A 27,500-nucleotide genomic window follows, 5' to 3' on the forward strand; every position below is an offset into this window, starting at 1 on the left:
TTTCTTAGCTTTGTTGTATGGTCATTGTCAGTGTACAAGAGTAAAGCCTTCTCGTCAGTCTCAGCTCCCCGCGTCCCTCTCGTGCGAGTGTGAGAAGGAGACCGGCGGGAAATGGAAGCTGGAAAAATTGCCTGACTAGAGGAACCATCTCCATTCTCCGTCATGAGAGAGAGAGAGAGAGAGAGAGAGAGAGAGAGAGAGAGAGAGAGAGAGAGAGAGAGAGAGAGAAAATAGTAAAGTACTACGAATTCATGCTAATGCCAAAAAAATAAAAACAGGAGATAATAAAGGAAGTGAATAACAGAGAAAAGAGGAAATTAATCGAAACAAGAACTTTGAACGTAGAAGGCGTGAAGGGAGGCATAAAGAGAGAGAGAGAGAGAGAGAGAGAGAGAGAGAGAGAGAGAGAGAGAATAGATAAATAATAAAAATAACAAGCCAAATAAGGTTGCACCAAACTTATAAAACTTGTTGTCAAAATTCCTGTAATGATGATTAAAGTAAAAATTGTTTCTTCACAGCTCTTGGCGGGCGTGAGACGTTACGTGAATGGCCCGTTTCTTCTCCTGTCCCATTCATTTAGTGTTTTTATATGAGAACCGCCTTAATGAGACAGGACGAAAGGTGAAGTTAGCTAGCTACGTTAGGTTAAGTAGTTCTGTTATAGGAGAAAGGAAAAGTGTGTGTGCGTGTGTGTGTGTTAACCTACCAGTCTTACTTTACCAACATCTCTTTTTGCTCTTTTGTTCTTATTTTGTTTCCATTTGTCTCTATTCACCACTTCCTTAAGCCACCATATGTTTGCCCTGGTGATTATCTGCAGCGTTGTACTTGTCTCTTAGATATTCCTGTAGCCTCAAGAAACAAAGGCAACTGAGTGTTTTTCATTTATCTATCTGTCTTTGCCATTTCTTTACTCTTTAGTCTCGATGCTAAAGGGTTCATTCCACCACACACACACACACACACACACACACACACACACACACACACACACACACATATAGACCTTCTTCTCAAACACTTTTGCGCTTCACCTTCACTATTCTAAAAACTATTTAAATTTACATGATTTTTTTTATTTATCAAAGCGTTTTCACGGTTCTAGGGACAGAGTGACAAGATTTCTACATTATTAACTGGAGAAACACTCTTGAAAACCCGCTAGTCATGTCTGTGGCCTTGGAAAATAGTCGTGGTGAAAGAACAAAGCGTTTTACAACCTTCCTATCTTACCCCACTTGATCTCCAATACTCTCTCCACCAATTCACTAACAAGGTATCCAACTCATCACATCTTACCACTGTACAAGTCATCTTCTACCTGATTCCTGCTTTTCTTGTCCTTAGCTCACCCAGATCTCCCCCAGCAAACAGAGGCAGACCAGGAAATAAAGTTAGGGAGCAGACTAATGGCAAGCTTTCGTCTTTCTTGTTAGTAATACACCTTAGTAGAGATTTTATTCAGTTGTTTCTGTTTTGCTTATTTTTAGTTTCATTCTCTCTCTCTCTCTCTCTCTCTCTCTCTCTCTCTCTCTCTCTCTCTCTCTCTCTCTCTCTCTCTCTCTCTCTCTCTCTCTCTCTCTTTTTCATCTGTCACTTTCTTTTCTTTGCCTCCTCTTCATCATCCTCCTTCCCTTTCTTCTTCTCTCTTCAATTTTTACCTAGGTACCAAATTTCTATTCCTTATATGCACACTTCATTCATTCTTTTTTTACATTCATTTATTTTCTTTCCCTTCTTACATTTTCTTGCATCCACTCCTCCTCCTCCACCTCCACCACCACCACCACCACCACCACCACCACTATCCTTTATTTTCTCTCTCCTCGTACCATCTTGCTTTTAGTTTCCTTGTCTGTCTCTCTGTCTATCGGTCGGTCTGTCAATAGTTAACCAGCTTCTCTCTTCTCTTCAAAGATAAAACATGTATATTAGTTCCTGAAACCTTGTAATTTTCCTTTCCAAGTCTCTCTCTCTCTCTCTCTCTCTCTCTCTCTCTCTCTCTCTCTCTCTCTTTCTCTTTCTCTCATGCATATTTTCGTACACATAACATGATCTTTTTTATTCTTTCTCTCTTTGTATCTTCAACTTATATTACTAGTCAAATCACTGTCTATCTCTCTGCCTGTCTACCTTTCTATCACTTAGTCTATCTATATATCTATCTGTCTATCTATAATCAAAGCTATCAGTCTATATCTATTTGGATTTATAGATATACTGAAAAATATCCTATAATCTCTCTCTCTCTCTCTCTCTCTCTCTCTCTCTCTCTCTCTCTCTCTCTCTCTCTCTCTCTCTCTCTCTCTCTCTCTCTCTCTGACCCTCCCTGTCCCGTGCTCTCGACCCCACCGGAGTTTGGATGCATCACCACCACCAAATTGAACCTCTGGCTACCTTCCAAATGTCGACTCCCAGGTTCTTGAAATTCCTCGACCACGCCGGTGTTGTACGTCTTGGATAATGTTTGGGGAGGGTCGAGGGGGCGAAGAGAGAGCGAGAGAGAGAGAGGGAGGGAGGAAGGGAGGATGGGAAGGAGAGAGGGAGAAGACGGTGGGACAGAGGAGGGATGGAAAGGGGATGAAGGGTAGGAAAGAGAGAGAGAGAGAGAGAGAGAGAGAGAGAGAGAGAGAGAGAGAGAGAGAGAGTTTACAGATAGAAAAATAGACAGACTTTCAGACAGACTAACGGACGGACACATTTACATTTAGACAGATAGATAGATACAACAAATGAATAGATAGACGACTACAAAAAAAAACACTTAACTAATATGAATAGGGAAGTAAAGCACACACTACAGATGAATAAATAAGAAAAAATAAGTAATACGTATTTGATTTATATAATGAAGCAAACAGACAGACAGACAGACAGACAGACAGACAAACAAACAGCAATCAGACAAGCATTTCTATTTACTCAGAGAATTAAAAAGAAAAACAGGAGAGCACAGAGAGAGAGAGAGAGAGAGAGAGAGAGAGAGAGAGAGAGAGAGAGACGGAAGGGGGAAAGGAGCGCCCGTGGAGTTGGGAGAGACGGAGTGATAGAGTGAAAGTAAAATGGTCGGCTTGATAGGGTGAGACCGGAAGAAATCTGCTGAAGAAGTATAGACAAGGTTGGAGGGGCGATGCTGCGGGGGGGGGGCGTGGCTGATGGAGAGAGAGAGAGAGAGAGAGAGAGAGAGAGAGAGAGAGAGAGAGAGAGAGAGAGAGATTACAAAAACACGTATGAAGAAATTAAAGCTACATTTATAGACAGATAGATAAATTGATGAAGGAATAAGATGAATAAATAGACGGATAGAGAAATGATATAGATAGATAGATAAAGAGATAGACAGACAGACAGACGGACAGACAGACAGATGGACAGATAACTCAATGCTTATCTGTACAATTTACCTCATGAAAAATAAAAATGAAAAATAAAAATAAGAAGAGAATAGAAAAACAAAATTAGAACAGAATTATTGCATTACAGAAAAAAAATATATATATGCAAACTGAAAGCCTCAGAGAGAGAGAGAGAGAGAGAGAGAGAGAGAGAGAGAGAGAGAGAGAAGAGGGGGGAGGAAGAGAGTATTTACAATAACTATACAGAGGGGGCGTGGTAGTAGTGGTGGTGGTGGTGGTGGTGGTGGTGGTGGTGGTAGTAAATTTTCCGGTGTGGCCCAACCCTTCCGTCTGATGTGGCAGAAAAAAAAGAAAATAAGACACAAATGACATGGAAAAGAGAGAGAGAGAGAGAGAGAGAGAGAGAGAGAGAGAGAGAGAGAGAGAGAGAGAGAGAGAGAGAGAGAACGATTAAGGAACAATAAGAAGGGAAAAAAGAGATGCATGAAAATGATTGATGGGAAAATGAAAGAGAAGGAAAAGGAGGAGATAAAACACAGCAACAATACCCGAAGAAGGGAAGAAGGAGGGGAGAATAACGGGAGGAGGAGGAGGAGGAGGAGGAGGAGGAGGGACGTTGACAGAAAAGAGGAGAAGGAAGAGGATAGGGTTCGAGGAGGGAGAAAAGGAGAAGAAAAGAGAGGTTCGATAGGGAAAGGAGAAAGAGGAGGAGGAGGAGGAGGAGGAGGAGGAGGAGGAAAAAGAGAAGAAGGAAGAAGAGGAGGAGAGGAGGGGAGATATACAGATAAAGGAGAGAAGTAGCCAACGTTAGAGGATGCTGGGATAATATACAGAACGGGAAAGAGGAGGAGGAGGAGGAGGAGGAGGCGGCGGAGGAGGAGAAGGAGAAGGAGAAGGAGGAGGAGAAGAGGAGGAAGAAGAGGAGGAGGAAGACCGCGAAAAGGAACATAAAAGGAAATACTTATAAAAAAAAAAAAACTTTGCATTTGATATTTCTAGCACTAACACACTAGAATCTTTACAGGGTTTGAATTTTGAACATTGAAATTAACAAGATATGGTGAAAAAAAAAAAGAAAAAAAAAAAAGCTAAGAAGAATTCCACATTTTTGTTACATACGTGCATTTTCGAGGCAACATTAAGGAAGAAATACTACAGACACGGCAACGGCGAAATTTAAATGCACGAGAGAGAGAGAGAGAGAGAGAGAGAGAGAGAGAGAGAGAGAGAGAGAGATTTGGAAACGAAATAGTAATGAGAAGTGAGGGAAGATGAGAGGCAGTGCGCAAAACATGAATATAGAGAGAGAGAGAGAGAGAGAGAGAGAGAGAGAGAGAGAGAGAGAGAGAGAGAGAGAGAGAGAGAGAGAGAGAGAGAGAGAGAGAACACACATCCATTGAAAATACAAGAGTGGAGGACATTTATGCAAGATCAGTGGATGGAGAGAGGAAAGTTAGCGACGAGAAGGAGAAGGAGAAGGAGAAGGACAAGGAGGAGAGGAGGAGGAGGAGGAAAGAAGCAGGAAAGATGGAAGCTGAGAGAGAGAGAGAGAGAGAGAGAGAGAGAGAGAGAGAGAGGGAGGGAAGGTCTGGATAGGAGAGTTTGGGAAATACGACACACACCCCTCAGTTTACGAACTCTCGAAGATAAGAAACGAGGTCGGCAGGTATAGCAAGCCCGGAAGAGTGGCGGATTTAGGGGTGATCAGATACCGACAGAGAGAGAGAGAGAGAGAGAGAGAGAGAGAGAGAGAGAGAGAGAGTTGAGGGTGACTTACAGACTGGCTGAGAGAAATACAGACAGCATTAAGGGTTAAAAACAGACAAGCTTTATGCGAAGAAAGATATACACTGAGAGAGAGAGAGAGAGAGAGAGAGAGAGAGAGAGACTATTATAAGCGTACTGTGACAGCCTCTTCCGAGAGAATACACTAATAGCTTTTCAACTTGCCTTAAGAGGGATAAAGGGATCTTCCTCTCTCTCTCTCTCTCTCTCTCTCTCTCTCTCTCTCTCTCTCTCTCTCTCTCTCTCTATCTATCTATCTATCTATCTATCTATTTATCTATCTATCTATCTATCTGCCAAAAGTGGAGGTGAGGCGCTGTATTGAGAAGGTCCTTTGTGTCTCATGGGTGTGGAGAGCATCCGAAGAACTTGGTTAGGTTAAAGAGGATGAAAAGAGAAGTAAAGTGTGAATACTTAGACATGACTGGAAAAGAGGCGTTGTCTTGCTTCATCTCTCTCTCTCTCTCTCTCTCTCTCTCTCTCTCTCTCTCTCTCTCTCTCTCTCTCTCTCTCTCTCTCTCTCTCTCTCTATCTATCTATCTATCTATCTATCTATCTATCTATCTATCTATCTCTATCTATCTATCTATCTGTCTGTCTGTCTGTCTGTGTGTCTACCTACCTATTTATCTATCTAGTTTGTTGTCCAACGTACGTATAGAGAGTCAAAAGGTTGATATTTTGACACAAGCTTAAGAAGAGCAAGGACAAGAATTTCAATTATGAAAAAGAAAAAGTGTAGTGAAAGATGTATACTTTTCTTTTTTTCGGTCACCACGGAGCTCTGCACGGGGTCATGCTCTTTGTGTCCGGGGCTTTACCTAGGAGGAGGCGGTGGAGAGGAAAGAGAGGCGCTCAGCTATTCACCCTGGCTGGCTTGTGGGCAGAGTGGACGCGAGGGAACGGTTGACAGTATAGACACGAAGTAAGAGTTTCATCTCAATTCAATAAAAAGATGGTCTTCGTCCCTCAAGCCTCGTCAGTAAGCGCCTTATAATGACGTAGTGGTCTCTGTGTGGATGAGATATAGTGTTTCAAGTGCTTCTGTTTCCCGCGCCACTCTCACCACGAGCTGCATCATGTTTCTTGTCTCCACGAACGCCGAGAGTCATGTTTCTCCCTTGAGTCTGAAGAATGCGGAGATGTAGTCAGCCGTCAGTTGTGGTAAAAGTATCAATGTTTAGAAGCGTTGGGATCCACTAAGTCCTTCCTGCGAGTGACATTAGAACAGGCTGGCAGCGGAACCTTTTGGTGATGATAAGTCTGGCTCTCAATTGTCACTATAGAAAAGCAGTATAAGTATTGATTCTGATGGGAGAGAGTATACAATAATAGTGATTCTGGTTGATTGAACGGTCTAAGAACTGGTGACCTCTAGTACAAGAGGCATTTATAACTGAAGGATTCCCTGATGGGGTTATTAAAAAGGATATAAAAAAAACTTTGACAAATATTTAAAAACCGATTGGCAAAGGTCTTATGATACTTACGGTGTTGAAATTCCAGGTAGAAATGGGTGTGGTTGGTGTGTTGGCTCCCAGAATTCCAGTTAAGGGGTATGGTTGGAGTGTGGTGTTCAGTGGTGGCTCCGAAACCTCAAGTCATCTGGTGTAGCATTTTAGGCGTGTGATGTGACTAGTTTAGCAGGTGAAGTGTTTAGAAATTTAGGTATCCTGGCAAGGTATAGAATTCAGGTGTGATGTTGGGTGTGGCAGGTGTGGCGTCCAGAAATCCAGGTGAGTTGTGGAATGCAGGTGTGGGGTGCGGCTGGCAGTCGGCACAAACAACCCCTGCACGGCTCCCTAGTGCAGGTAATCAGTAAACACGTCATAGGTGGGGTTGGTGGTGTTTGTTGTTGCAGAATACTAAGTGGAGTGAATAATGAATTGCTTACTATTGGAAGCCACACAAACCGCACTATCACCCCATAATTTTCCACAAAGTTGCCGGCATGACGGAAGGAATTTAGTGGATAAATATTGCATGATTGGCTGTGTTGGAAATGACGGTGGGAAACAGGAAATGCTTGTATTGGTGATAGGGGGGCGGTGGGCAGCGCACACACACACACACACACACACACACACACACGTACATATCAGACGCACACCTCCACACAAAAAAATAAAACAATGTCAACGGACGAAAAGCGCAAGGGAAGTGTGAGGTAGATTAGCGCGGTGGTAGACAGGTAACAGGTAGGAAATAACTTTATCAAGGAGTTTCTTGGCCTTTCTTCACCGCCTCTTCCAACTGTCCAGCCTTTTGCTCCTCTTCCTCGCCTGGCCCACCACCACACCATTCACTGTTTTGCATTCCTCGATCCCTGATGATCTTTTTGTGTCAGGTTCGTCAGTTATCCAATCAGCGCCACTCTGAGTACCAGGCTAGTATCGCTGTTCAGTTCCCGGCGGACGCTCCAGCCTCTCTCTCTCTCTCAGAAGAATTTTCACCCGTGGATCATCTGGAGACGCGGTCGGCATTCCCCTTCTCTCCTACACGCTCAGATACACACAGCTAGGCTACCGGGAAAGTCACCCTAAGGCAGAAACTCCACTGAGAGCACTTTTCTGGCGGCACAGCGGTAGCCCTGCAGCGGCGAATTGTTGTGTGGGGCAAGGAAGCCGCTCAGACCACCAGCTCCAGGCATCATTTCACCGGCTGCCTTTTCTTTAAATTGACATGCCGACACCCACGCGCTAAAGACGAGTGGTTTTCATTTACATGGGGCCCCACTGACCACCGGCGGGAACTAGAAGGAAAAGAGGAAGTGAAGGGAGTGTGAGAGGGGTATAATGGTGTAGTGTATTGTGGGTACCGCAGCGAAGACAGTAAGCGGATGGCGATGGCGAGTGTGTGATGTAATTTTAAGAATGGATGTGTTGAAGATTATTGCATTCATTTTACGATGTTAGATTAATGAGGACGCAGGATTAAGTGTGTGTGTAATTCACCTCGGTCGTCTGCTGGTCACCCAGCCAGTCTTTCCCATTACGGAGCGAGCTCAGAGTTCATAGACCGATCCTCGGGTAAGACTGAGACCACAACACACTCCACACACCGGGAAAGCGAGGCCACAACCCCTCGAGTTACATCCCGTACCTACTTACTGCTAGGTGAACAGGGGCCACACATTAAGAGACTTGCCCATTTGCCTCGCCGCTTCCCAGGACTCGAACCCGGCCTTCTCGATTGTGAGTCGAGCGTGCTAACCACTACGCGGTGTGTGTGTGTGTGTGTGTGTGTGTGGTGTTACTCTTAGCTCGCTTTGTGTCTACTTGTTCTTGTATTCCTTCCTTTTTATCTCGCAGCTGCCGCTCTTCCATCTTCCTCCACTTCTTCAGTAGTTCCCTAGTGGTCTCATCCCTCCTGCCTCCCCACCCCAGGCTACTTTCACTGCTCGCATCACCTTACCTCATCTCTCCATCCTTTCATAGCAAACACTCCTCAAACACACTCGTGCATGCGATTAACTGTGTAATTTCTGAATAAATGCACCGACTCCGTTACAAAGAGAGAGGAAAGAGGGGGAGAAAGTAGGAAGGGAGGAGAGCGTCTGGTCCACCTTTGAGGAAGAGGGGGGAAGAGGGAGATGGCCCCTGGACAGCCCCGCCCCGCCCGAACACCGATTGTCCCGAATGTGAGAAATGGCAGGGTCTGGGGGCGCTGCGGAGCCGTGCATAAGTATAGGAGTTTTGTTATGTCCTGAGGGTAACTTCTGAAAGTATTGGATATATATTGGGGTTATTCCCGCCCCGTCCTAAGATAACGGCGCGATCCTTTACCGCGGGATTTATCCTAAGTGCCCGCTCGGAAGGATTAATGTAATTGTTACTGTCCAGTTTTGAAATCGAAGTCCAAAATCCACAGATGGGGACAGCGCGGGAGTCATCGGGATTTTGGTCACACGAGGCCATTCCAACCGCCCATCTAATTCAACTCAGAATCCAAGTGGCGTATCCCGCGGCGGTGGTGCGCGCCATTGTGACGCTACTGGCCCCCGTCACGGCGACCAGAGCCGCCTGCCATTTTGCCGCCTGGATGGGACCCCTATATGTAAGTGGCCAAAGAAAAGTTAAATATGGAAATTACAAGGAAACTTGGGCAAACTTAGAGGAAACTTAAACGATGAAAGACGGTGACCCTGCCAGGCTTTAACTTTTCCTCGGACTCCGACCTCAACTTTTCCATCAGATTTCACCAGATTTCACCTCCTCTCCAAATCTGTGGCTTATGTATGCACGAACCTTCCGCAGGTGCTCACAAAAATCGGACGAGTTTTTAGTGACGGTGGGGAGGGAGCGGTGGGAGGGGGAGGCGGAGAGAGGTGAGGAAAGGGGAGGGGACTTGGGGCCACGTCGATGTGAGGGCAGAGGGGAGGGGACGACAGCGGGGCGTGGTCCAGTCGGCCGGCGTCACCTCCAATACTTTTATTTCAGCAGCCGCCCTCCTCTCCCCTCCCTCCCTCCCCTCCCCTCCCTTCCTCACGGCCTCGCCTAAATCATTAAGAAGCAGAACGCGGAAACGATCTCGATTCCCTCTCAGGTGTTTCCTTTGCCCTCGCGAATTACAAGGCATCGTTATTTTTACAGATATACACACGCGCACGCACACAATACGCGTCTCTCTCTCTCTCTCTCTCTCTCTCTCTCTCTCTCTCTCTCTCTCTCTCTCTCTCTCTCTCTCTCTCTCTCTCACACCTTTGCTACGACGAAGGTGTGTTGTCCCATTGGTGATTCAGGACGTGGTTTGGCGACGAAAGGAGAGAGAGAGAGAGAGAGAGAGAGAGACAGACAGACAGACAGACCGACAGACATAAAAAGAGAGCAAGTGTGTGTGTGTGTGTGTGTGTGTGTGTGTGGACTGTCTCTCGGTTTAGGTGATAGGAGAACAGCATGGACTCGTGGTCTCCCTTCTCACTCACTCACTCACTCCTTCCCTTCCCTTCCCTTCCCTTCCCTTCCCTTCCCTTCCCTTCACTCCCTTCACTCCCTTCACTCCCTCCTCACTCTTAGTACTCATTTTTTCCATAAGGATTTGAGTGGTCTGTTGTCCATCTCTCTCTTTCCATTTTGCTCCTCCTCCTCCTCCTCCTCCTCCTCGTCCTTCGTCTCCGCTCCTTTCCCCTCCGATAACCTTCAGAATCCACGTGTCCACTTGGCAATCGGATTGAAATGTATTGCTTTTCTCTTTTTACTGAGAGGTGTAAGAATGGATGGCTGCGGGAGACCAGAGGAAGGAAAAGGAGGAGGCGGACGAGAGCGAGAACGAGGACGAAAAAGAAGAAAAAAAATAAAAGCACGAGAGGAAAGAGAGGAGAAGGGGGAAAAAGGATGGAAGGAAGACAATAGACTAGGAAGAGAAGTACGAAGGAAAGGAAGCTAAAGATGTGTATGTAGGAGGAAAAGGAAAAGAGGAAGGGAGGAAGGGTAAAAGAAGGAGAAAAAGGAATAGAAAAAGAAACAGTGATGTAATAGAAAGATGATAGTAATAAGCAAAGGAGAAGAAGAGTAAGATGTAAACAAGAGCAGCAGAAGGATGAATAGGAGGAAAAAGAAAGAGAAGGAGGTAAAAGAAAAGATGAAAAACTGGAAAGGGTATTAGTACATAAAGAAAAAGAAATAGAGAAAAAAAAAACGAGATCAAGGACGAAGAATAAGAGAAAAAAACAGCAGAAGGAAAGAGAATGGGAAAGGAAAAGACCGAATGAATAAAGGAAATGGGAGAGAAAGGGATGAAGAACAACCCTTTAGATGAACAATGAGGATAGAAAAGAGAAAAAACAGGATAACGGAAGTACAGAAGAAGTAAAGTGAAGATATTTAGACAACAATGAATTAACTGTAGTGAAAAAGATGTACACAAAATATGTAAGTAAAAGCAGGAAATAGAGACATAATAAATAGAAAAAAAATCCGGTACTTTTACATGAGAGAGAGAGAGAGAGAGAGAGAGAGAGAGAGAGAGAGAGAGAGAGAGAGAGAGAGAGAGAGAGAGAGATGGTAAGAGTTACGACGAACGTTGAAAGGCTAGCAAAGTAGAAGGGTCAGGCGGCGTGATGGAAGAGGGAGGGAGGGAGAGAGAGAGAGAGAGAGAGAGAGAGAGAGAGAGAGAGAGAGAGAGAGAGAGAGAGAGAGTCTAAACATACAAGTACAAAAAAAAACTAATACTATTTTTCCCTCTTGTTAAACCTGATTGATTAACATACCACTGCCCACTAGATGTATTAACCCTTTCAGTACTGGGACGCATTTTTATCACGAGTTTTGGGTATGATTAGACGAGTTTATAGAGATAGAAACGGGTCAATAGAACTCAGAAGATTAATGGCCAGAGTCTTCACTATTCTAATCCCCACATAAGTTTCTGAAGCTGTATAAAATCACCAAGTAGTAAGCACAAGGAATATAAAAACGTGCCATGGTATTCATGAGGTGAAGGCTTCTGATGGTGTAAGAACTAAGATGACGTAAGAATTGGTGGGACTGTTAGCGAATTGAGTAACTGAACCCCGCCTCCCATGTGCATTGTAGTAACACTCTTGGTTTTTGGGATGATAATATTAATGAGTAGTAGTGTTGTAGTAGTAGAAAGAAGAGGAGGAGCAGGAGGAGGAGGAGGAGGAGGAGGAGGAGGAGGAGGAAAAAAACGAAGAGGAAGAGAGTTGCTTGATTATAACAATGGTATAGAAATATTATGACTTAAGCTTGTGTTCTATATTACTTCCTCCTTGCATCTCTACAACTTTCAAGTGGCTCTAGTTGAAGTCACTCTGATTTGTAAAGGTTTGTATTGTGTTTCTAATGACGTCTTGACAAGGTTTCCATATTAGTAGCAGGAAAACTAGAGAACCGTGGTACAGTGGAACCATGCGTGCTTTGGGATTCGAGGGGTCTCCAAGCGCACGGGTTCGAATCTTGTCCACGGTCCGAGTATAGGTTGGGCTTCCTCACTCGGGGCAACGGTTTCCTAGCGGGTGGGCTTTGAGGTAGGAGGTACCCCAAAAGTATCCCCTTTAGCCCATAAATTCCCGTGAAAAGCCCAAATGGTATAAATAAACAAAAAAAATATAAAAAAAAACCCGGCTAATCATCACTGTGGCCTTCAGAAATAGTCGTACCGATAGATAAAAATGTTTCAGAATACAGACCTGAATTTCACAATGATTAACACTGCTGATTATACTGTTTACCGAGACATACTTAGCAATGGTGGTGGTGGTGGTGGTGGTGGTGGTGGTGGTGGGGAACAGAAAGGTACTCGTTGCGATGGTGGGGATGATGGTGATTATTGTGGTGGTGTAACGGAGAGTGGTAATGAGAGTGGTGATGGTGGAAGTAGTAGTGGTAGTAACAGTTGTGGTAATTAGGTTAGTTTGTATTATCTGAATAAATGTTTTTTTTTTCACATTATAACTGTGTGTGTGTGTGTGTGTGTGTGTGTGTGTGTGTGTGTGTGTGTGTGTCCATATAGATTGAAAAATAGATGTAACAATAATTAAGAATATAAGCAGAGAGAGAGAGAGAGAGAGAAAGACAAAAAAATCCATCCTTTCTACATAAAACTCAGTAAAACCAAATAAAATTAGAAAAAAAGTAAAAGCATATAAAAGAATGAGAATATTAGAGGCAGTAGCAACAAAAATAATACCAATCTGAAGAAGAGAAGAAAAAAACAAAAAGAAATATATATAGAAGGTCTAAAGGACGCGCCTCTTAGGGTTTTACTGGATTGCCTTTATCGACGGGTTGTGATTCCGAGTCTTGGATGCGAAGCCGTGAAACTTTTTGATTCTCCCGAAGGAAAGGGTCTCTGTGGGGTTTTTTCTTCCTTTTTAGGACATAATTTTCACCCCATCCCCCCTTTATCCTCTCTCTCTCTCTCTCTCTCTCTCTCTCTCTGTCTCTGTCTCTGTCTCAGTCTCTCTGCGATGAAACGTACTTATTTTTTTCCTCGTTATGTTTCAAAGTATCATTATTACTTTTATTTTGTTTTCTTCATCCCCTCATTCCCCTTTCATCCTTCTCTCTCTCTCTCTCTCTCTCTCTCTCTCTCTCTCTCTCTCTCTCTCTCTCTCTCTCTCTCTCTCTCTCTCTCTCAGTGTCTTCGTGTTCATATTTTTTTTTCTTTTTTTTCTCTCTCTCTCCACCCGTTTCGAGAGTAACTCCTGCTCACTCAAACTTTATTTTTTTGCGCTGTAGTTTTCTGTCTTCCTTCTTCGCGCTTCCTCTTGCCCCGTGCCGCGTCTCCTGCCGAGTGATGGCTCTTGCCTGATGGCGTGGAGATGAAAGGACAAAAAATGTAGTAAGAAATGAAAAAAAAAAAAGGGAGAAGAAATAGTAAAGGTATCGATTTTAGAGTTTAGCATCTCTCTCTCTCTCTCTCTCTCTCTCTCTCTCTCTCTCTCTCTCTCTCTCTCTCTCTCTCTAGGGGTTTCTCAGATATCTTACATTTTTTCCCCTATTTTCCTCTTTACCCATTTTCGTTCCACTCTTTACATTTCCTTTCCTTCATTTCATCCACTTCATAGTTTTCCCCTCCCTTTTAATCCTTTTTTTCCCTTTTTCTTTATCCCTTTTTGTCTTTATCCTATCTGTCACCTATTAGTGTGGTTTATTTTTTGGTGTACTCTCTCTCTCTCTCTCTCTCTCTCTCTCTCTCTCTCTCTCTCTCTCTCTCTCGCTCTCGCTCTTTCTCTCCATAAGTTGTAAGTGGTTCTGCTGCTGCCGCCCCATTCCAATAGTTCTCTCCCATACCCTCTCCTCCATTCCCATCTGTTCCTCTCACTCCTCGCCACCCATTCTTCACCTCCACAACAACATTCTCCCTCCCTCTCCCTCTCTCTCTCTCTCTCTCTCTCTCTCTCTCTCTCTCTCTCTCTCTCTCTCTCTCTCTCTCTCTCTCTCTCTCTCTCTCTCTCTCTCTCTCTCTCTCACCTCTTTCCCTCCTACCTCTTTCTCTTTTCTCTTTCCTCATCGTACTGTTTTTTTCTTGTTTTCCTTTTTTTCTGTTTCTTTCTTTCTTTCCTCATGAATTTGTTTAGTCTTCAGCTTCCTCCCTTGTTTCAGTTGTGTGTGTGTGTGTGTGTGTGTGTGTGTGTGTGTGTGTGTGTGTGTGTGTGTGTGTGTGTGTGTGTGTGTGTGTGTCCAATTTTGTTGTCCCCTGAAATCTGTCTTTTATTTTTTCCTTCGTTCTTTCAAAACTAGTGTATGTATATATATGTAGACTCTCTCTCTCTCTCTCTCTCTCTCTCTCTCTCTCTCTCTCTCTCTCTCTCTCTCTCTCTCTCTCTCTCTCTCTCTCTCTCTCTCTCTCTCTCTCTCTCTCTCTCTCTCATTAGTCTCCCATACAACACCCACATTTTCTTTCACCACTCAGTAATCTTTCCTTCCCAAGCACAGTTTCTCTCATTTCTGTCTACGTTGGATATTACGAATGCACCGTTGTGAGGAAGGTACAAAGGCATTCACGAGCAGGGGAAGTGGCGAATGGTGGGCGTGCAGCGGGGGCGCGTCGGAAGGGGGAAAGGAGGGAGCAGGAGGGGAGGGCTAGTTAATCGTTGGTGTGGGGAAGCGAGGCAGACGTGAGATGCTTCTCGAGGGGGAGCAGCACACCCACTCCTGCCCGCCTCCCCTCATCTCACACATCCCCTACCTCTACCACTGATCTCTCCCCTCACATCCACTCCCTTCTCCTCCCCTTACAGTGTGTCTCCCTTTCACATCCTCTCTTTCTCTCTTCCTCGCTGCAGTGTACTCCCTCCCTCCGCCTCGCATTCTCTCCCTGTCTCGTTGCCACACCCTTGCAGAAAAAGGTGAATAAAAGTACTTGAATTACATACCACCAGCCAAACATTTTCTCCAGTGCTGAGAATGATGCACATCAGGACATTTCTTGTGGCTGCAGCAGGTGTGTTTGCTGAACTGTGCTCTGCTGGTAGTGAAATGCGGGTTTCGGTCGAGGAGAACAAGGAAGAGGAAGAGACATGAACACTTTGTACAGTCACAGTTAGTCACATTTATTTTTCATTGCACTCTATGGATTTTTTTTTTCTATTAATCTTAGGTCCTTCTATGAGCTACTAATCTATCAGACGCCAGGAGGACGAGGAAGAAGAATAAACACTCCGTGCGGTCGTAGTCAGCAGCCAAACAAACTGTCGCACTTAGTATTTCCAAAGGTAGCTGAGATGATTAGCAGTGTGTTTCTATTGTCAATAATGTAGAAATGTTGTTAATTTACTACTAGAGCAGTAAAAACAGCCTAAAAAGAACTGTATAAAATCAATTCGAGCCTTTTGAAAGTAATGGAAATTTAAGACTGTCAATAAGATCAGACTTAAGATAGAAAGTAAGCACAAAATACAACAGGAGTGAGTGCAGCTGATTCTCAGAGTAGTGACGGTGAGTTTACAAGCACGCAGGTGTTTTACTACCTTTGTGTTTTATATTTACCTGAAAAAATTAGGGATTTTTCATCACGATCAATTGCACCGGGTATGCTCCGCCCCTTCCATCTGATTGGCTCACTGGAACGTGTCTCAACATATGAATGAGTTGTATTGATCGGGATTGTGTAATGAGTATAATATTGCTTCAAATAAAAACTGTGCATCGTAATTTAGTTATTTCGTGACACTGCGCCTGTCAGTTGTTGCTGTTTGTTAAGAAGCAGGACTGTTCACGTTGACTCCAACTGGGATACGTCACCATATTGAGTTTACACTTTCAATCATCTTTCACATGTCCGCGGTAATAAACGTAAGATTCACAAAATATTTTCTCGTATAACCACAGCGATATGTCAGAATTTTCAGCACTAGCAGTAATGTGTGAAATGTTGATAAGCATGTACAAGAGAAAAAGAAAGATAAAAAAAATAGATATTGCAATTTGTAGCCAGTATAATGTTTGGAAGTGGCTGCAGAACAAGAAGAGACATGACATACAGCAGTGGAAGGATTAAGCAGGAATACACTAGGCAATACACTGAATCATGCATTTCCGCACTAGCGTCCCCCAAACCAGTGTATACATTGTCAAGTAACACGACGCGAATGGTTAGAATACTCATGGCATCTGTGCATCACCTGAATTTCTCCAAAGGATTGACCAGAATATCAAATGTCCGTGCTATTTTGATATGGTGATCACAGTTACTCACATCGATCTACTTGTCCACCTGTCTATCTCTCGGTTTGTTCGTCTGTCTATCTATCTGCCTATATGATGGTCTTTCTGTATCTGTTTGTCTATTTGTATGCTTTCCGTTGTTCTATAAGCAGAAGGAACCAGGCAGCATCTTTTCGTCCTGCAGTGAGTGTGTTTCCTCTTGAAGCTTGTACTTTGGCCCAGTCTTCCTGTTACATCCAAAACTCTCTCTCTCTCTCTCTCTCTCTCTCTCTCTCTCTCTCTCTCTCTCTCTCTCTCTCTCTCTCTCTCTCTCTCTCTCTGCCGGCGCGTAAAATTCCCATTCATCATTGCCACTCAGAATTCCATTTTCACGCATTGGCAGTCGATACTATTCCCATTTCCCTGGTCGGCCGCTGTGCTTGTGTTATTTGTTGTGTAAATCTCTCTCTCTCTCTCTCTCTCTCTCTCTCTCTCTCTCTCTCTCTCTCTCTCTCTCTCTCTCTCTCTCTCTCTCTCTCTCTCTGTGTGTGTGTGTGTGTGTGTGTGTGTGTAACGTTCCATTATTTATCATCTTTCATTGTTGTGTACGCCTTCACCTGCTGGCAACGGCCGTCCTCGCCCCATGCTTCATTTCACGAGGTACACGAGTAGGCAGGCAGGCAGGCAGGCAGACTCGTGCATATCAGGGTGGCCTATGTTGTAGCTCGTCATGTGCTGATGCTGGGAAAGATGCATTCATATTAAGATTTCATGCTCAGTGGCACATGTTTTATCTTGTCCTTACAGCTTGTCAAAACGAGTAAGGGAGAATAGGATGGATGATGACGTGTATGAATGACGGAAAGAACAGCTGGTCTTTCCTCCTCCCTGGAACGAGCAGGGAGGGCCTCGCTTCCCTTAACGCCGTGAAGACATTCTGATTGCACCATCACTGACAACCTTATTTTACACGAGCGTCCTCGCGCGCCAAAGGGAGAGACAACCTGTTGCTTAAAGAGATTATAATCTTTGGGATTGAGTAAGGAAATTGAGCCTTCCTTGTGTGCATTCGGCTGCCTCTTGCCCCGAGCCCCGCCATTCATCGCCGAGTGAGAGTCACGTGCCAAGACGACGCCTTATAAATTCAATATTTTCACAAATTGACAACTTGACTCGGCGTCTCGCGACCGAGTGATGGAGGGCGACGCGCCCAGCAGCGCCGCGCCGGGAGGATTGACGCACGAATTGACGGCGTGGATCAGGTTAGCGGCAGAGTGGCGGGCGGCGGCGGGTGGCGTTCCGCTGGACCTGTGGGTTTAGGGATGAGCGGCTGGTGGCTGAGGCACCGCATACTGAAGATGACAGCCCCATGCGAGGCATATACTGTGTAGTGTGTTAGTCTGCCGTGAGCTTACTAAGGCCATGGCTGAAGTCAGCGTGGCCAGCACCTTGCTTAGCATAGCCTGGCCACTAATCTACACTAAACAGCGGTCGCAGGGCCACACTTACCCAGCCAGCATTTACTAATTCAGAGTGAGTGTCACATCAACAGGTGACGGAAGTGCGAACAATCACTCCAGCCCGGCCCGCCAGAGGTAGCTGGCGGAGGGAGGGCTGCCTAACGAACTGCCCACACCACTTTTGTAGATAGATTTGTTTGATTGTTGCTGTTACTATCCGAAATACACGTGTGCCTAGATATTGGCGGTAAAATAGTAAAGTGAAAAAAAAATGGGTGATACTTACTGTCATGGAAATGTCAGATCTTAATATACACTAGTCAGCAACTCTCTCACGTCACCAAAATTACTGCCAGTGGGCGCTGAGTGTTCCTGTGGGAAAGTGTGGGCGTCTTGAGCGTGTGTACGGCATGTTATGTATGCTGAGTGGTCTGTGTGCTTTGTACTGTGTTGTGTGTTGTCCAGGTCTGCAAACACTGAGAGACCCCTGCTGCCCTGAGGGACACCGCATTGTCAGGTAAAGTGATGCAATACATCGCCTGGTGACACTTGCCCATCACGTCACCACAGCAGCGATGCTTGTGTGACGCGTTCAGGTGTTTATGTATACAATATCAGTCACCACCCTTACCGTTGCTCCTCACAGCACCACACCCGTCACCATAACCATTACCATTACGACCAACACCACCACCACCATCCTAAAAACTACCATCATTGTTAGCTATCATTACTACCGCACCACACCACACCACACCACTACCACTCCCACTCCGCTCCCCGCCACCACCACCACCACCACCACCTGTACAATACACCACAGTACAAAACACTACAGTACAAAACACTACAGCGGAAAGAAAACTCACAAATGCAGATCTTGGCGCGAGTGTGCCGAGGAGCCCCGCAGGGTACCATTATCCTCGGCCATCTGAGCGCATTATGACCCTTAATGAGTTGTGACAGAAAGACGCCTTCCCCATTAGCGGGTCGTTGCGGGTTAGGCCCCACCAGGTCCCGTCGACTAATTTGATTGCACCCATTTAAGATAGGAGCCAATCGTGGTGTCTTTAGGGTCCCGCTCTTCTCTGCCCCTCCGCCCACCTTTACAGTTTTACATTAACCTGCTAAATCGCTACTATTTTCCATTTTTCCCTCCCCGCCTCCTCTCCTCGCCTCCTCCTCTTCCTCCTCAGACGCTTGAATCTCTTCTCAGACACGACGCCCAACCACAGGGTCTTCCTTCCCTTTGCTGCTGCTCCTCCGTCCTGTCTTTGTCTTTATTTCTCTTTTCCTCCTCTTCCTCCCCTTCCTCTTCCTCTTTCGTCAATAACATAAACAGTAAACAATAAAGATGATTACTGTTGTATTTTACCATCAACGCTACTTTTACTATTACTACGACGACGACTACTGCAAGAACAACAGCAACTACTACTACCATCACAAAGACCACCACTATCACCACAGCTTGCTACTTTGGAATTAAAGCAGTTAAAAGGATTGGAGAGAGAGAGAGAGAGAGAGAGAGAGAGAGAGAGAGAGAGAGAGAGAGAGAGAGAGAGAGAGAGAAAGTGGGGGAGTGTTGTCAGGTAGTTAGAGGGAGAGAAGAAGGAAGGAGGGAAAAACTAAACGAGGATTGGGCAGTTAGCCATTTCCTTACTAGCTACAGGGAAAAGAGAGAGAGAGAGAGAGAGAGAGAGAGAGAGAGAGAGAGAGAGAGAGAGAGAGAGAGAGAGAGAGACAGGGAGGGTGAGGATAGGAGGTAAGGATGAATGAGAATTAGAGGGAGAGGAGAGAGAGAGGGAGAGTTTAGGGCAGAGGGAGGGTGATCGGGGCTGCACTGCGGTGATAATCCATGAGAGAGAGAGAGAGAGAGAGAGAGAGAGAGAGAGAGAGAGTATACACTGTTCTCACTGTCAATACGAATTTGTAAACACTTTCTAACTTTTAGATTCTCACCACCACCACCACCACTATTACCATCATCATCATCATCATCACTACTATTAGCATATGTTCAACTGGTATCTTTATCTACACCAGAATAGTAGTAGTAGTAGTAGTAGTAGTAGTAGTAGTAGTAGTAGTAGTAGTTTCATTATTATTATTTTGATTTTTTTTGTTTTAAGTACATTTTTTTTTTCTCTTTTCTCTCTCTCTCTCTCTCTCTCTCTCTCTCTCTCTCTCTCTCTCTCTCTCTCTCTCTCTCTCTCTCTCTCTCTCTCTCTCTCTCTCTCTCTCTCTCTCTCTCAGTAGTATTTAACTATTATCTCTCTTCCTTCTCTCTCTCTCTCTCTCTCTCTCTCTCTCTCTCTCTCTCTCTCTCTCTCTCTCTCAGTAGTATGCTTTTCTGCCTTCCTTCCTTCTTTTCTGCCTTCCTTCCTTCCTTCCTTCCTTCCTTCCTTCCTTCCTTCCTTCCTTCCTTCCTTCCCTTTCTCCTTCCTTTTCTACTCAGTGGCTCAATCCAACCTCAGTTCAGGTTTTCTATTGATTATCTTTATCATCGTTGTTGTTATTACCATCTTTGTTGTTTTACGTAATAAGTTTTGCTCGTCATTACTTACCTCTCCTCCTCCACTTCCATCTACTCCTCCATTTCCACCTTCACCTCTCACCTCCACCTCTCACCTCCACCTACACCTCTCACCTTCACCTCCACGTCCATCTCCACCTCTACCTCTGCCTCTATCTCTTGCTTCCATCTCCACCTTCATCCTTACACCTCCACCCTCACCTTCATCCACCACCACCATTACCAGTATCACTCACCCCACTCCTACCCCCACCTATACACCCCTCCTGTCCTCCCTTCCCCCTCCCATCCCTCCCGCCACCCCCATCACGTCCCTATCTGATGCAAAACTAGGTAAACCTGTATCAGTGATTAATATTCCTGGTCTATTCCACAAATTCAGCTTTTATGAATATTATTTTTTACGTCTGCATTATATTTTGTAGTATCAGTGCTAGGGAGGGATAAGGGGTGGGGGGGAGACTGGGACTGGTAGGACTGGTAGGACTGACTGGCTGGCTGGCTGGCTGGTGGGTGGACGGCCAGGCATATATAGAGATGTGCGCGTCACTCACATACTAATGAATTATGTGTGACAATTTGATTCCCTGTTGCTGGTGTGTGGAGTGGCGGGTAAACGGTGCGTAATTACTCCGCTGAGGCTACTCCTGTTCTGTATGTGGGTGTTTTCTCTCTCTCTCTCTCTCTCTCTCTCTCTCGTCCAGGTTGGGCCGGGAAGGGAAGGAAGGATGGGAAGGGCAGGGTGGTGAAGGTGATGGTGATGATAGTAGTGGTGATGGTGGTTAGTGGTGTTAGTGTAGTGGTAGCAGAAGTGGTGATTTGAAAAGACGTGGTTGTTCATTTTCCTTTTTTTTTTTTTTTTTTTTTTTTTTACTCTACCGCAAACTTTTTTTTTCTTTTTTTGTTTTATTCTGTACCACCGAATCTCTTCTTGTCTTTCCTTTTTCTTCCTTTTTATTGATTTCGTTTCGTGTATTTGTCTTTGGTTTTGAGTTTTTTTTTCTACTTTTTCTCCTTTTCCACGTTTTTTGTTAGCTATTTCTATCCTTCGTTGTTTTTTTTCTTCCTTTTTCTATCTTTTTTTTTTTTTTAGCGGGGGCGTTGTGATAGTTTGTTTCCATCTGTCTTGCGCTTTTTTATCCTCTCTCTCTGTCTCTCTCTCTCTCTCTCTCTCTCTCTCTCTCTCTCTCTCTCTCTCTCTCTCTCTCTCTCTCTCTCTCTCTCTCTATTCTAAAAGTTTGATATTTTTTACTCTTGAACATTTTCTTTCTTTTAAAACTGTTCCTCTTTCTATTCGATTTTCCCTGCTTTTTTTTTTCTCTCTCTCTCTCTTTTTGCTTCATATACTCTAAATCTGCACATTTTTTTGGCCCATGAAGTTTTGAATAGTCGTAATAATGATAATAGAAATAATGAAGGTGATAATGAGGATGAAAAGCAAAACAAAATGAAAAAAAAAATAAATGAAAAGATATAGTAGTAGTAGTAGTAGTAGTAGTAGTAGTAGTAGTAGTAGTAGTAGTTGAGAAGGATAGACATTAGATTATTGTATCCTATCTCTTATTTCTTGTCTTTCCCTTCTTTCTTTTCTTTTTTTCTTTTCTTTCTATCTTTAAGTAGTAGTAGTTGAGGACAGACATTACATAAACGTTAATTATAAGTAGTAGTAGTAGTAGTAGGAAGAGGAGGAGTAGCAGTAGTAGCAATAGTAGTAGTAATGTTAGTAATAGTAGTTGCTGTTGTTGTTGTTGTTGTTGTTGTTGTAATTTAACGTTGCTTTCAGTGCTATAAGATAAATTATATGATTAAAAGTAGTAATAGTAGGAGAAGGAGGAGTAGCAGTAGTAGTAGTAGTAGTAATAGTAATAGTAATAGTAGTAATAGTTGTTGTTGTTGTTGTGGGTTGCTCTCAGTACTATAAAATAAATGATGATAGTAAAAATAGCAATTATAGTAGTAGCAGTAGTAGTAGTTGTAGTGATAGTAGTAGTAGTAGTAATAGTAATAATAATAATGATAACAATAATAACAATAGTAATAATTCAGTAGTGGAGGACTTTGTTTGAATACAACTATATCATTAAACGGTAATTATTCAAATCAATTCAAATCTCTCTTGTGCAGCTTTTCGTCACGTGTACCGCTGCTTTTTTTTCATCTATCTTTTTTTTTCATAACACAAAAGTTCACTAGTTTACAAATACAGTGACGTACGTACTCTCTCTCTCTCTCTCTCTCTCTCTCTCTCTCTCTCTCTCTCTCTCTCTCTCTCTCTCTCTCTCTCTCTCGTGTGGTTATTTCTTATTTTTCATGTCTTTTTCTTTAATATTTTGAGTATTTTATTATTAGGAGAGTCTCACGTATATCTCTCTCTCTCTCTCTCTCTCTCTCTCTCTCTCTCTCTCTCTCTCTAAAATACTGGAAGGTTTTCACAAATGTTCGGGCAACCAACCAACCATGTTACGTTTTTTTTTTTTTTTTTTTTTTTTCACTTTCATTCACTAACTCCCGCGGAAAAGAAAACGGAAATAGGATGAACTCAGTTAAACATGAAAAAAAATATGAAGCTTAACATTTTTTTTTTCTTTTTTATTTAGTAAGATAGAGACTGTAAGATGCTGATGATGAGAGAGAGAGAGAGAGAGAGAGAGAGAGAGAGAGATTCTTTATTTGTCTATTCGTGAATGTTATTTTTGTTTGTTTATTAATCCCGGTTTGCTTAGATTCATTTTCTATTATCGATTCAGTTTCACTCAATGCGTTTGTGTGTATGTATGTATGGAGTATGTATGTATGTATGTATGGTTGGGCTCCCTCTCTCTCTCTCTCTCTCTCTCTCTCTCTCTCTCTCTCTCTCTCTCTCTCTCTCTCTCTCTCTCTCCCCTGTCGAAACTAATCTTGGATTCAACTCATGTTCATTTCATTTTACGTGGAATAAAAACGCTATTTCCGCCGCTGTCCCTCGTGTCACCGCCGGCCTGGCATGGAATTTGGGCTTTTTTACCCCTCGTGTTTAGTCTTGTTTCTCTCTCTCTCTCTCTCTCTCTCTCTCTCTCTCTCTCTCTCTCTCTCTCTCTCTCTCTCTCGTGTCCTTGCTTCATCCCAATTATTCTAGTTTTATCTATTTTGCGCCTTTTATTCACCCCCTTCTTTTTTTTTTATTTCTCTCTTTTTACACTTCACGTTTTCAGTGTATGTGTGTTTTTAGATAACCTTTTCCTCTTGCCTTTTCGTTTGGTGTTCAATAAGTTTTGTTTTTTCTGTCTCTCTTTCGTTTTGTTTCGTTATTTACATTTTTTTTGTGTGTGTGTTTGTAACTAACTCAAACTTAAATTCACCTCTTTTTTTTTTTCTTTTAGTTTTTTTTATTTATTTATTTATTTTATGGATGAGATTAGCTGTTTTATTTTATTTTTTTTTATTTTTGTTTTGTTTTGTTCCTTGTTTATATATGCATCGTTTTCTTTTGTTGATTCAGATTTACTTTTTCTTTGCTTTTTTTTCTACTTTTCCTCGGCTCATTTATTTTTTTTTTCTCATTTTCTCATTCACTGGAAGTACTTTACTACTTTCTTCTTTCACTTCCCAAACTCTTTCTCTCTCTCTCTCTCTCTCTCTCTCTCTCTCTCTCTCTCTCTCTCTCTCTCATCTATTTATCCCCCTTTTCCTTTTTATCCTCTCTTTTTATTTTCTTAACGTTAATTTTGTCTTATTTGTCCACGTCACTTTTCATTCAATACATTTTTTACCTTCTCCATCATTTTTATCTATATTCCCGCACCTTCCTTCATTTACTCTTCCTCCACCTCCACCAAGTGCTTCTCTGGTAACACTGTGTCTTTTCTTCATTACTTTTCTACTCCTCTTCTCTTTTGTGATGCTGCTAGAGATGGATACCCGACACTGTTATTTTTTTTAAGATAAGTTTCATCCTGTATAAAAAATAAACACGCCTTTTTTTTTTTTTTGTCTCTTCCTTTCCTTCATTTTCGTATAAGTTCTTTTCGACCCTTCTTGTACGTTTACACACACACACACACACACACACACGCACACACGGCTTTTCCCTGTACCTCACTCCTCATCTTTCATCCTTCCTATTCTTCCTCGACCCTTCCTTTCTTTCCGTTTTCCGTCGTCAAATGTAAAGGTTTTATTTTGTGTATGTCAGTACGTGAATTCTTTCCAACTCCTCTCTACCGTCACATTTCTTTCCAATCCACCATACTAATCTCTCCCCTGCACCTGATTTATTCACACACACACACACACACACACACACACACACACACACACACACACACACACACACACACACACACACACACAGAGGTAACAAAAAATAATTCCTATTGGTTACCTCTCTCTCTCTCTCTCTCTCTCTCTCTCTCTCTCTCTCTCTCTCTCTCTCTCTCTCTCTCTCTCTCTCTCTCTCTCTCTCTCTCTCTCTCTCTCTCTCTCTCTCATGACCTGACTGATCCTCTCCATCTTTTTCCGCCTCCCGTGATCAAGTCAAGCTCTAAGAGGACTTGCAGTGGCCCTTGATCACGAGTTCTCCGCTGAATTAGGAACCTTTTGCTGCGCTCATCCTGTCTCCCCAAAGCTCTGGCTGCCGGGAGTAAAGGGTAGAAAGGAAGGAGGAGGAGGAAGAGCGTGGAGGAGATTGAGGAAGACTTCTGAAGGCGTTGAGGATGGAGATGGAAATAAGATGTGGGTTAGAGTTTGAGATGACAGTGGTGGGGGTGGTGGTGGATAAGAGAGAGAGAGAGAGAGAGAGAGAGAGAGAGAGAGAGAGAGCGAGAGCGAGACGAAAAATAGATGAAGAAGAAGTGAAGGGTACATATCAAAGGAAGAATTGGGAAAAAAAGTGGAAAAGAAGCAAGAAAAGGAGAAGAAAGAAGCATTGAAGTGACTCCCGACTCAACGCTCCATATAGAATCTCTGAAAAAAAGATGGAAGTGTAGAAAAAAAGTAAAAGAAGAAAAAAGAACTGGGGGTTTCACGGCTGGAAATCAAAAACAGCGTAGCATCGGCCTCGTTCCCCCCAGAGTTTGAAACACCGCAAAAATTCATCATTCGTGCACGAAATAGGATGATTGTACGGCTTTAGTTTTGTTCTGTGTTCGCGGGAGGGTTCCAAAACACTTTTTTTATCCCTTGTCCTCACTTTTTTTCCTCTTTTCTACCTCTTTTCTGTTTTTTTCATTTTCCAGTCCCCGTGTCTTAAGGTTTTCATAAGGGATGTGGTGGTGTATGGTGTGTGTGTGTGTGTGTGTGTGTGTGTGTGTGTGTGTGTGTGTGTGTGTGTGTGTGTGTGTTATAACCGAATGCTTACGAATCTGCATATATTAGTTTATTTCCCTTGTGACTCTCTCTCTCTCTCTCTCTCTCTCTCTCTCTCTCTCTCTCTCTCTCTCTCTCTCTCTCTCTCTCTCTCTCTCTCTCTCTCTCTCTCTCCACTCACCCATGTCACTTTCATTCAGAATTGAAAAGTATTTAGTTTGATGGACTTTTTTTCCAACTGACTCGCGGTGGTACAGGTGATGGCAGTGCCTTTCCTCTCTCCCTCTCCCCTCATCCTCACTCCCCTCCCTTCTATTCCCCATGATATAGATAGGGCGTGTGCTGTTTCCTTGAGAGAGAGAGAGAGAGAGAGAGAGAGAGAGAGAGAGAGAGAGAGAGAGAGAGAGAGAGAGAGAGAGAGAGAGAGAGAGAGAGAGAGAGAGAGAGAGAGAGAGAGAGAGAGAGAGAGAGAGAGAGAGAGAGAGAGAGAGAGAGAGAGAGAGAGAGAGAGAGAGAGAGAGAGAGAGAGAGAGAGAGAGAGAGAGAGAGAGTGTGTGTGTGTGTGTGTGTGTGTTAGAAGAAGGGTGAGTAAGGCGAATATTCTGACGTCATATAGTAACCAAAATTAAAGGCGTAGGTAGATTGAACGTGTCCCTTGTAAGCTCCCTGATTCGAGCTGGGCAACGAGTGACGGGCGGTGAAGGGACGTGCTCCTCAGAGGATGAGTGACGCCCTGTGCGGCAGTGGCTGATCAATGCCTCCCCTTTGTGGGTCACTGTAGAGCCGCTCACACTGGGTCTGTAGTGGTGCTTCTGTCACACTGTGCTTGGTCGTATTGCCAATGTATGTGCAGTGGGAGTAAGGATTGTTATTGTTCACTCTATGCGTGGTTTGACTTCACTTCTTTTTGATAAGAAATCAATGTCTACCTTTCTTCCTCACACACCAAAAAGAGAAAAATGGTCTTGTTTTATATATGTATTTATTGTTATGTCTCTCTTCAAAAAAAGACTTTTTTTTCGTTTCTAATACTTAAAAAAAAATAAAGAAAATCTTGTTGCATCTGTACCTCCCGGCACCAGATAGGATCAGATAGGTTCCGTCGCATTGGCCAGTTCAGTCCTGCAGATGTCCCGATACCCTTCACGCGGCGCCACGTGGACATATCAATGCCAGTCATACGATGGGCCACCGATTCCATCTCCGGACTTATCTCTTCCTGGACACCTCGCCCATTCTGAGTGACTCACGGCTGGATCGATATTGTATGTGCTCCGTCCTCCCCTCTTGGTTTGCTTCACTCAAACCTGTGTTCTTAAACAGTAAGGACTACTTTCAAAGGCCTCAGAGATAATAAGTCTGGTTCTCATTGGTGTATTTTCCCTGTTGATAAAGAAAACTTGTCATACTATCACAAGAATCATGCTACCATTCAGAAAGACAGTATTATGCACTAGAGAGCCTTACAAGTAGTGGTCAAGTATTCATGTTTAATATTATAGTAGCGCCGCACTCTGTCTAATCTTGATATGAAGAGACGACATTCTACACACGTTTTTCACTCGTTTAGGTGGCGAATTTTCATATAGGCGTGAGATTCCCCGTCATCTTTATTCGCGTGCCATATACTGAAGATACGACTTATGGACGCTACAGTTATTGATGGACGCATGCCTGTGGAGAATTGTTATTAGCGCTCTCCTTGTAACGAAACGCCTTATCATTCATTAATACACGGAGAAATTTTACTAATCATCATCATCATCATCATCATCATCATCATCATCATCATTCAATCTTCCTTTATCGTGCATTATTTCCTTTTTTTTTCCTTTCGTAACATTTTTCCACCAATATCACCACCGCCACCTCCTCCTCCTCCTCCTCCTCCTCCTCCTCCTCCTCCTGGCCTTGCTCATTTGTATGCGGGTGAAATATATGCAAGAAAACGCTGGGTGGCCTCGGG

At 43.6% G+C, this 27,500-nt stretch overlaps 2 protein-coding genes across 3 annotated transcripts in view; both read left to right on the top strand.

The window, feature by feature from the left end:
- LOC123503737 (forkhead box protein O-like) overlaps positions 1-27,500 on the top strand; it is a 361,702-nt gene that overhangs the window by 316,509 nt on the left and 17,693 nt on the right.
- The window catches only part of LOC123503738, a 69,957-nt gene continuing 60,529 nt past the window's right edge, over positions 18,073-27,500 (top strand). For both annotated transcript variants that reach the window (XM_045253734.1, XM_045253731.1), the window contains exon 1: positions 18,073-18,232. The gene's annotated coding sequence lies outside the window, so the exon portion shown is untranslated. The remainder of the gene's footprint in view (positions 18,233-27,500) is intronic.

Source organism: Portunus trituberculatus, chromosome 14 (genome assembly GCF_017591435.1).
Source record: "Portunus trituberculatus isolate SZX2019 chromosome 14, ASM1759143v1, whole genome shotgun sequence".
Classification (NCBI taxonomy): domain Eukaryota; kingdom Metazoa; phylum Arthropoda; class Malacostraca; order Decapoda; family Portunidae; genus Portunus; species Portunus trituberculatus.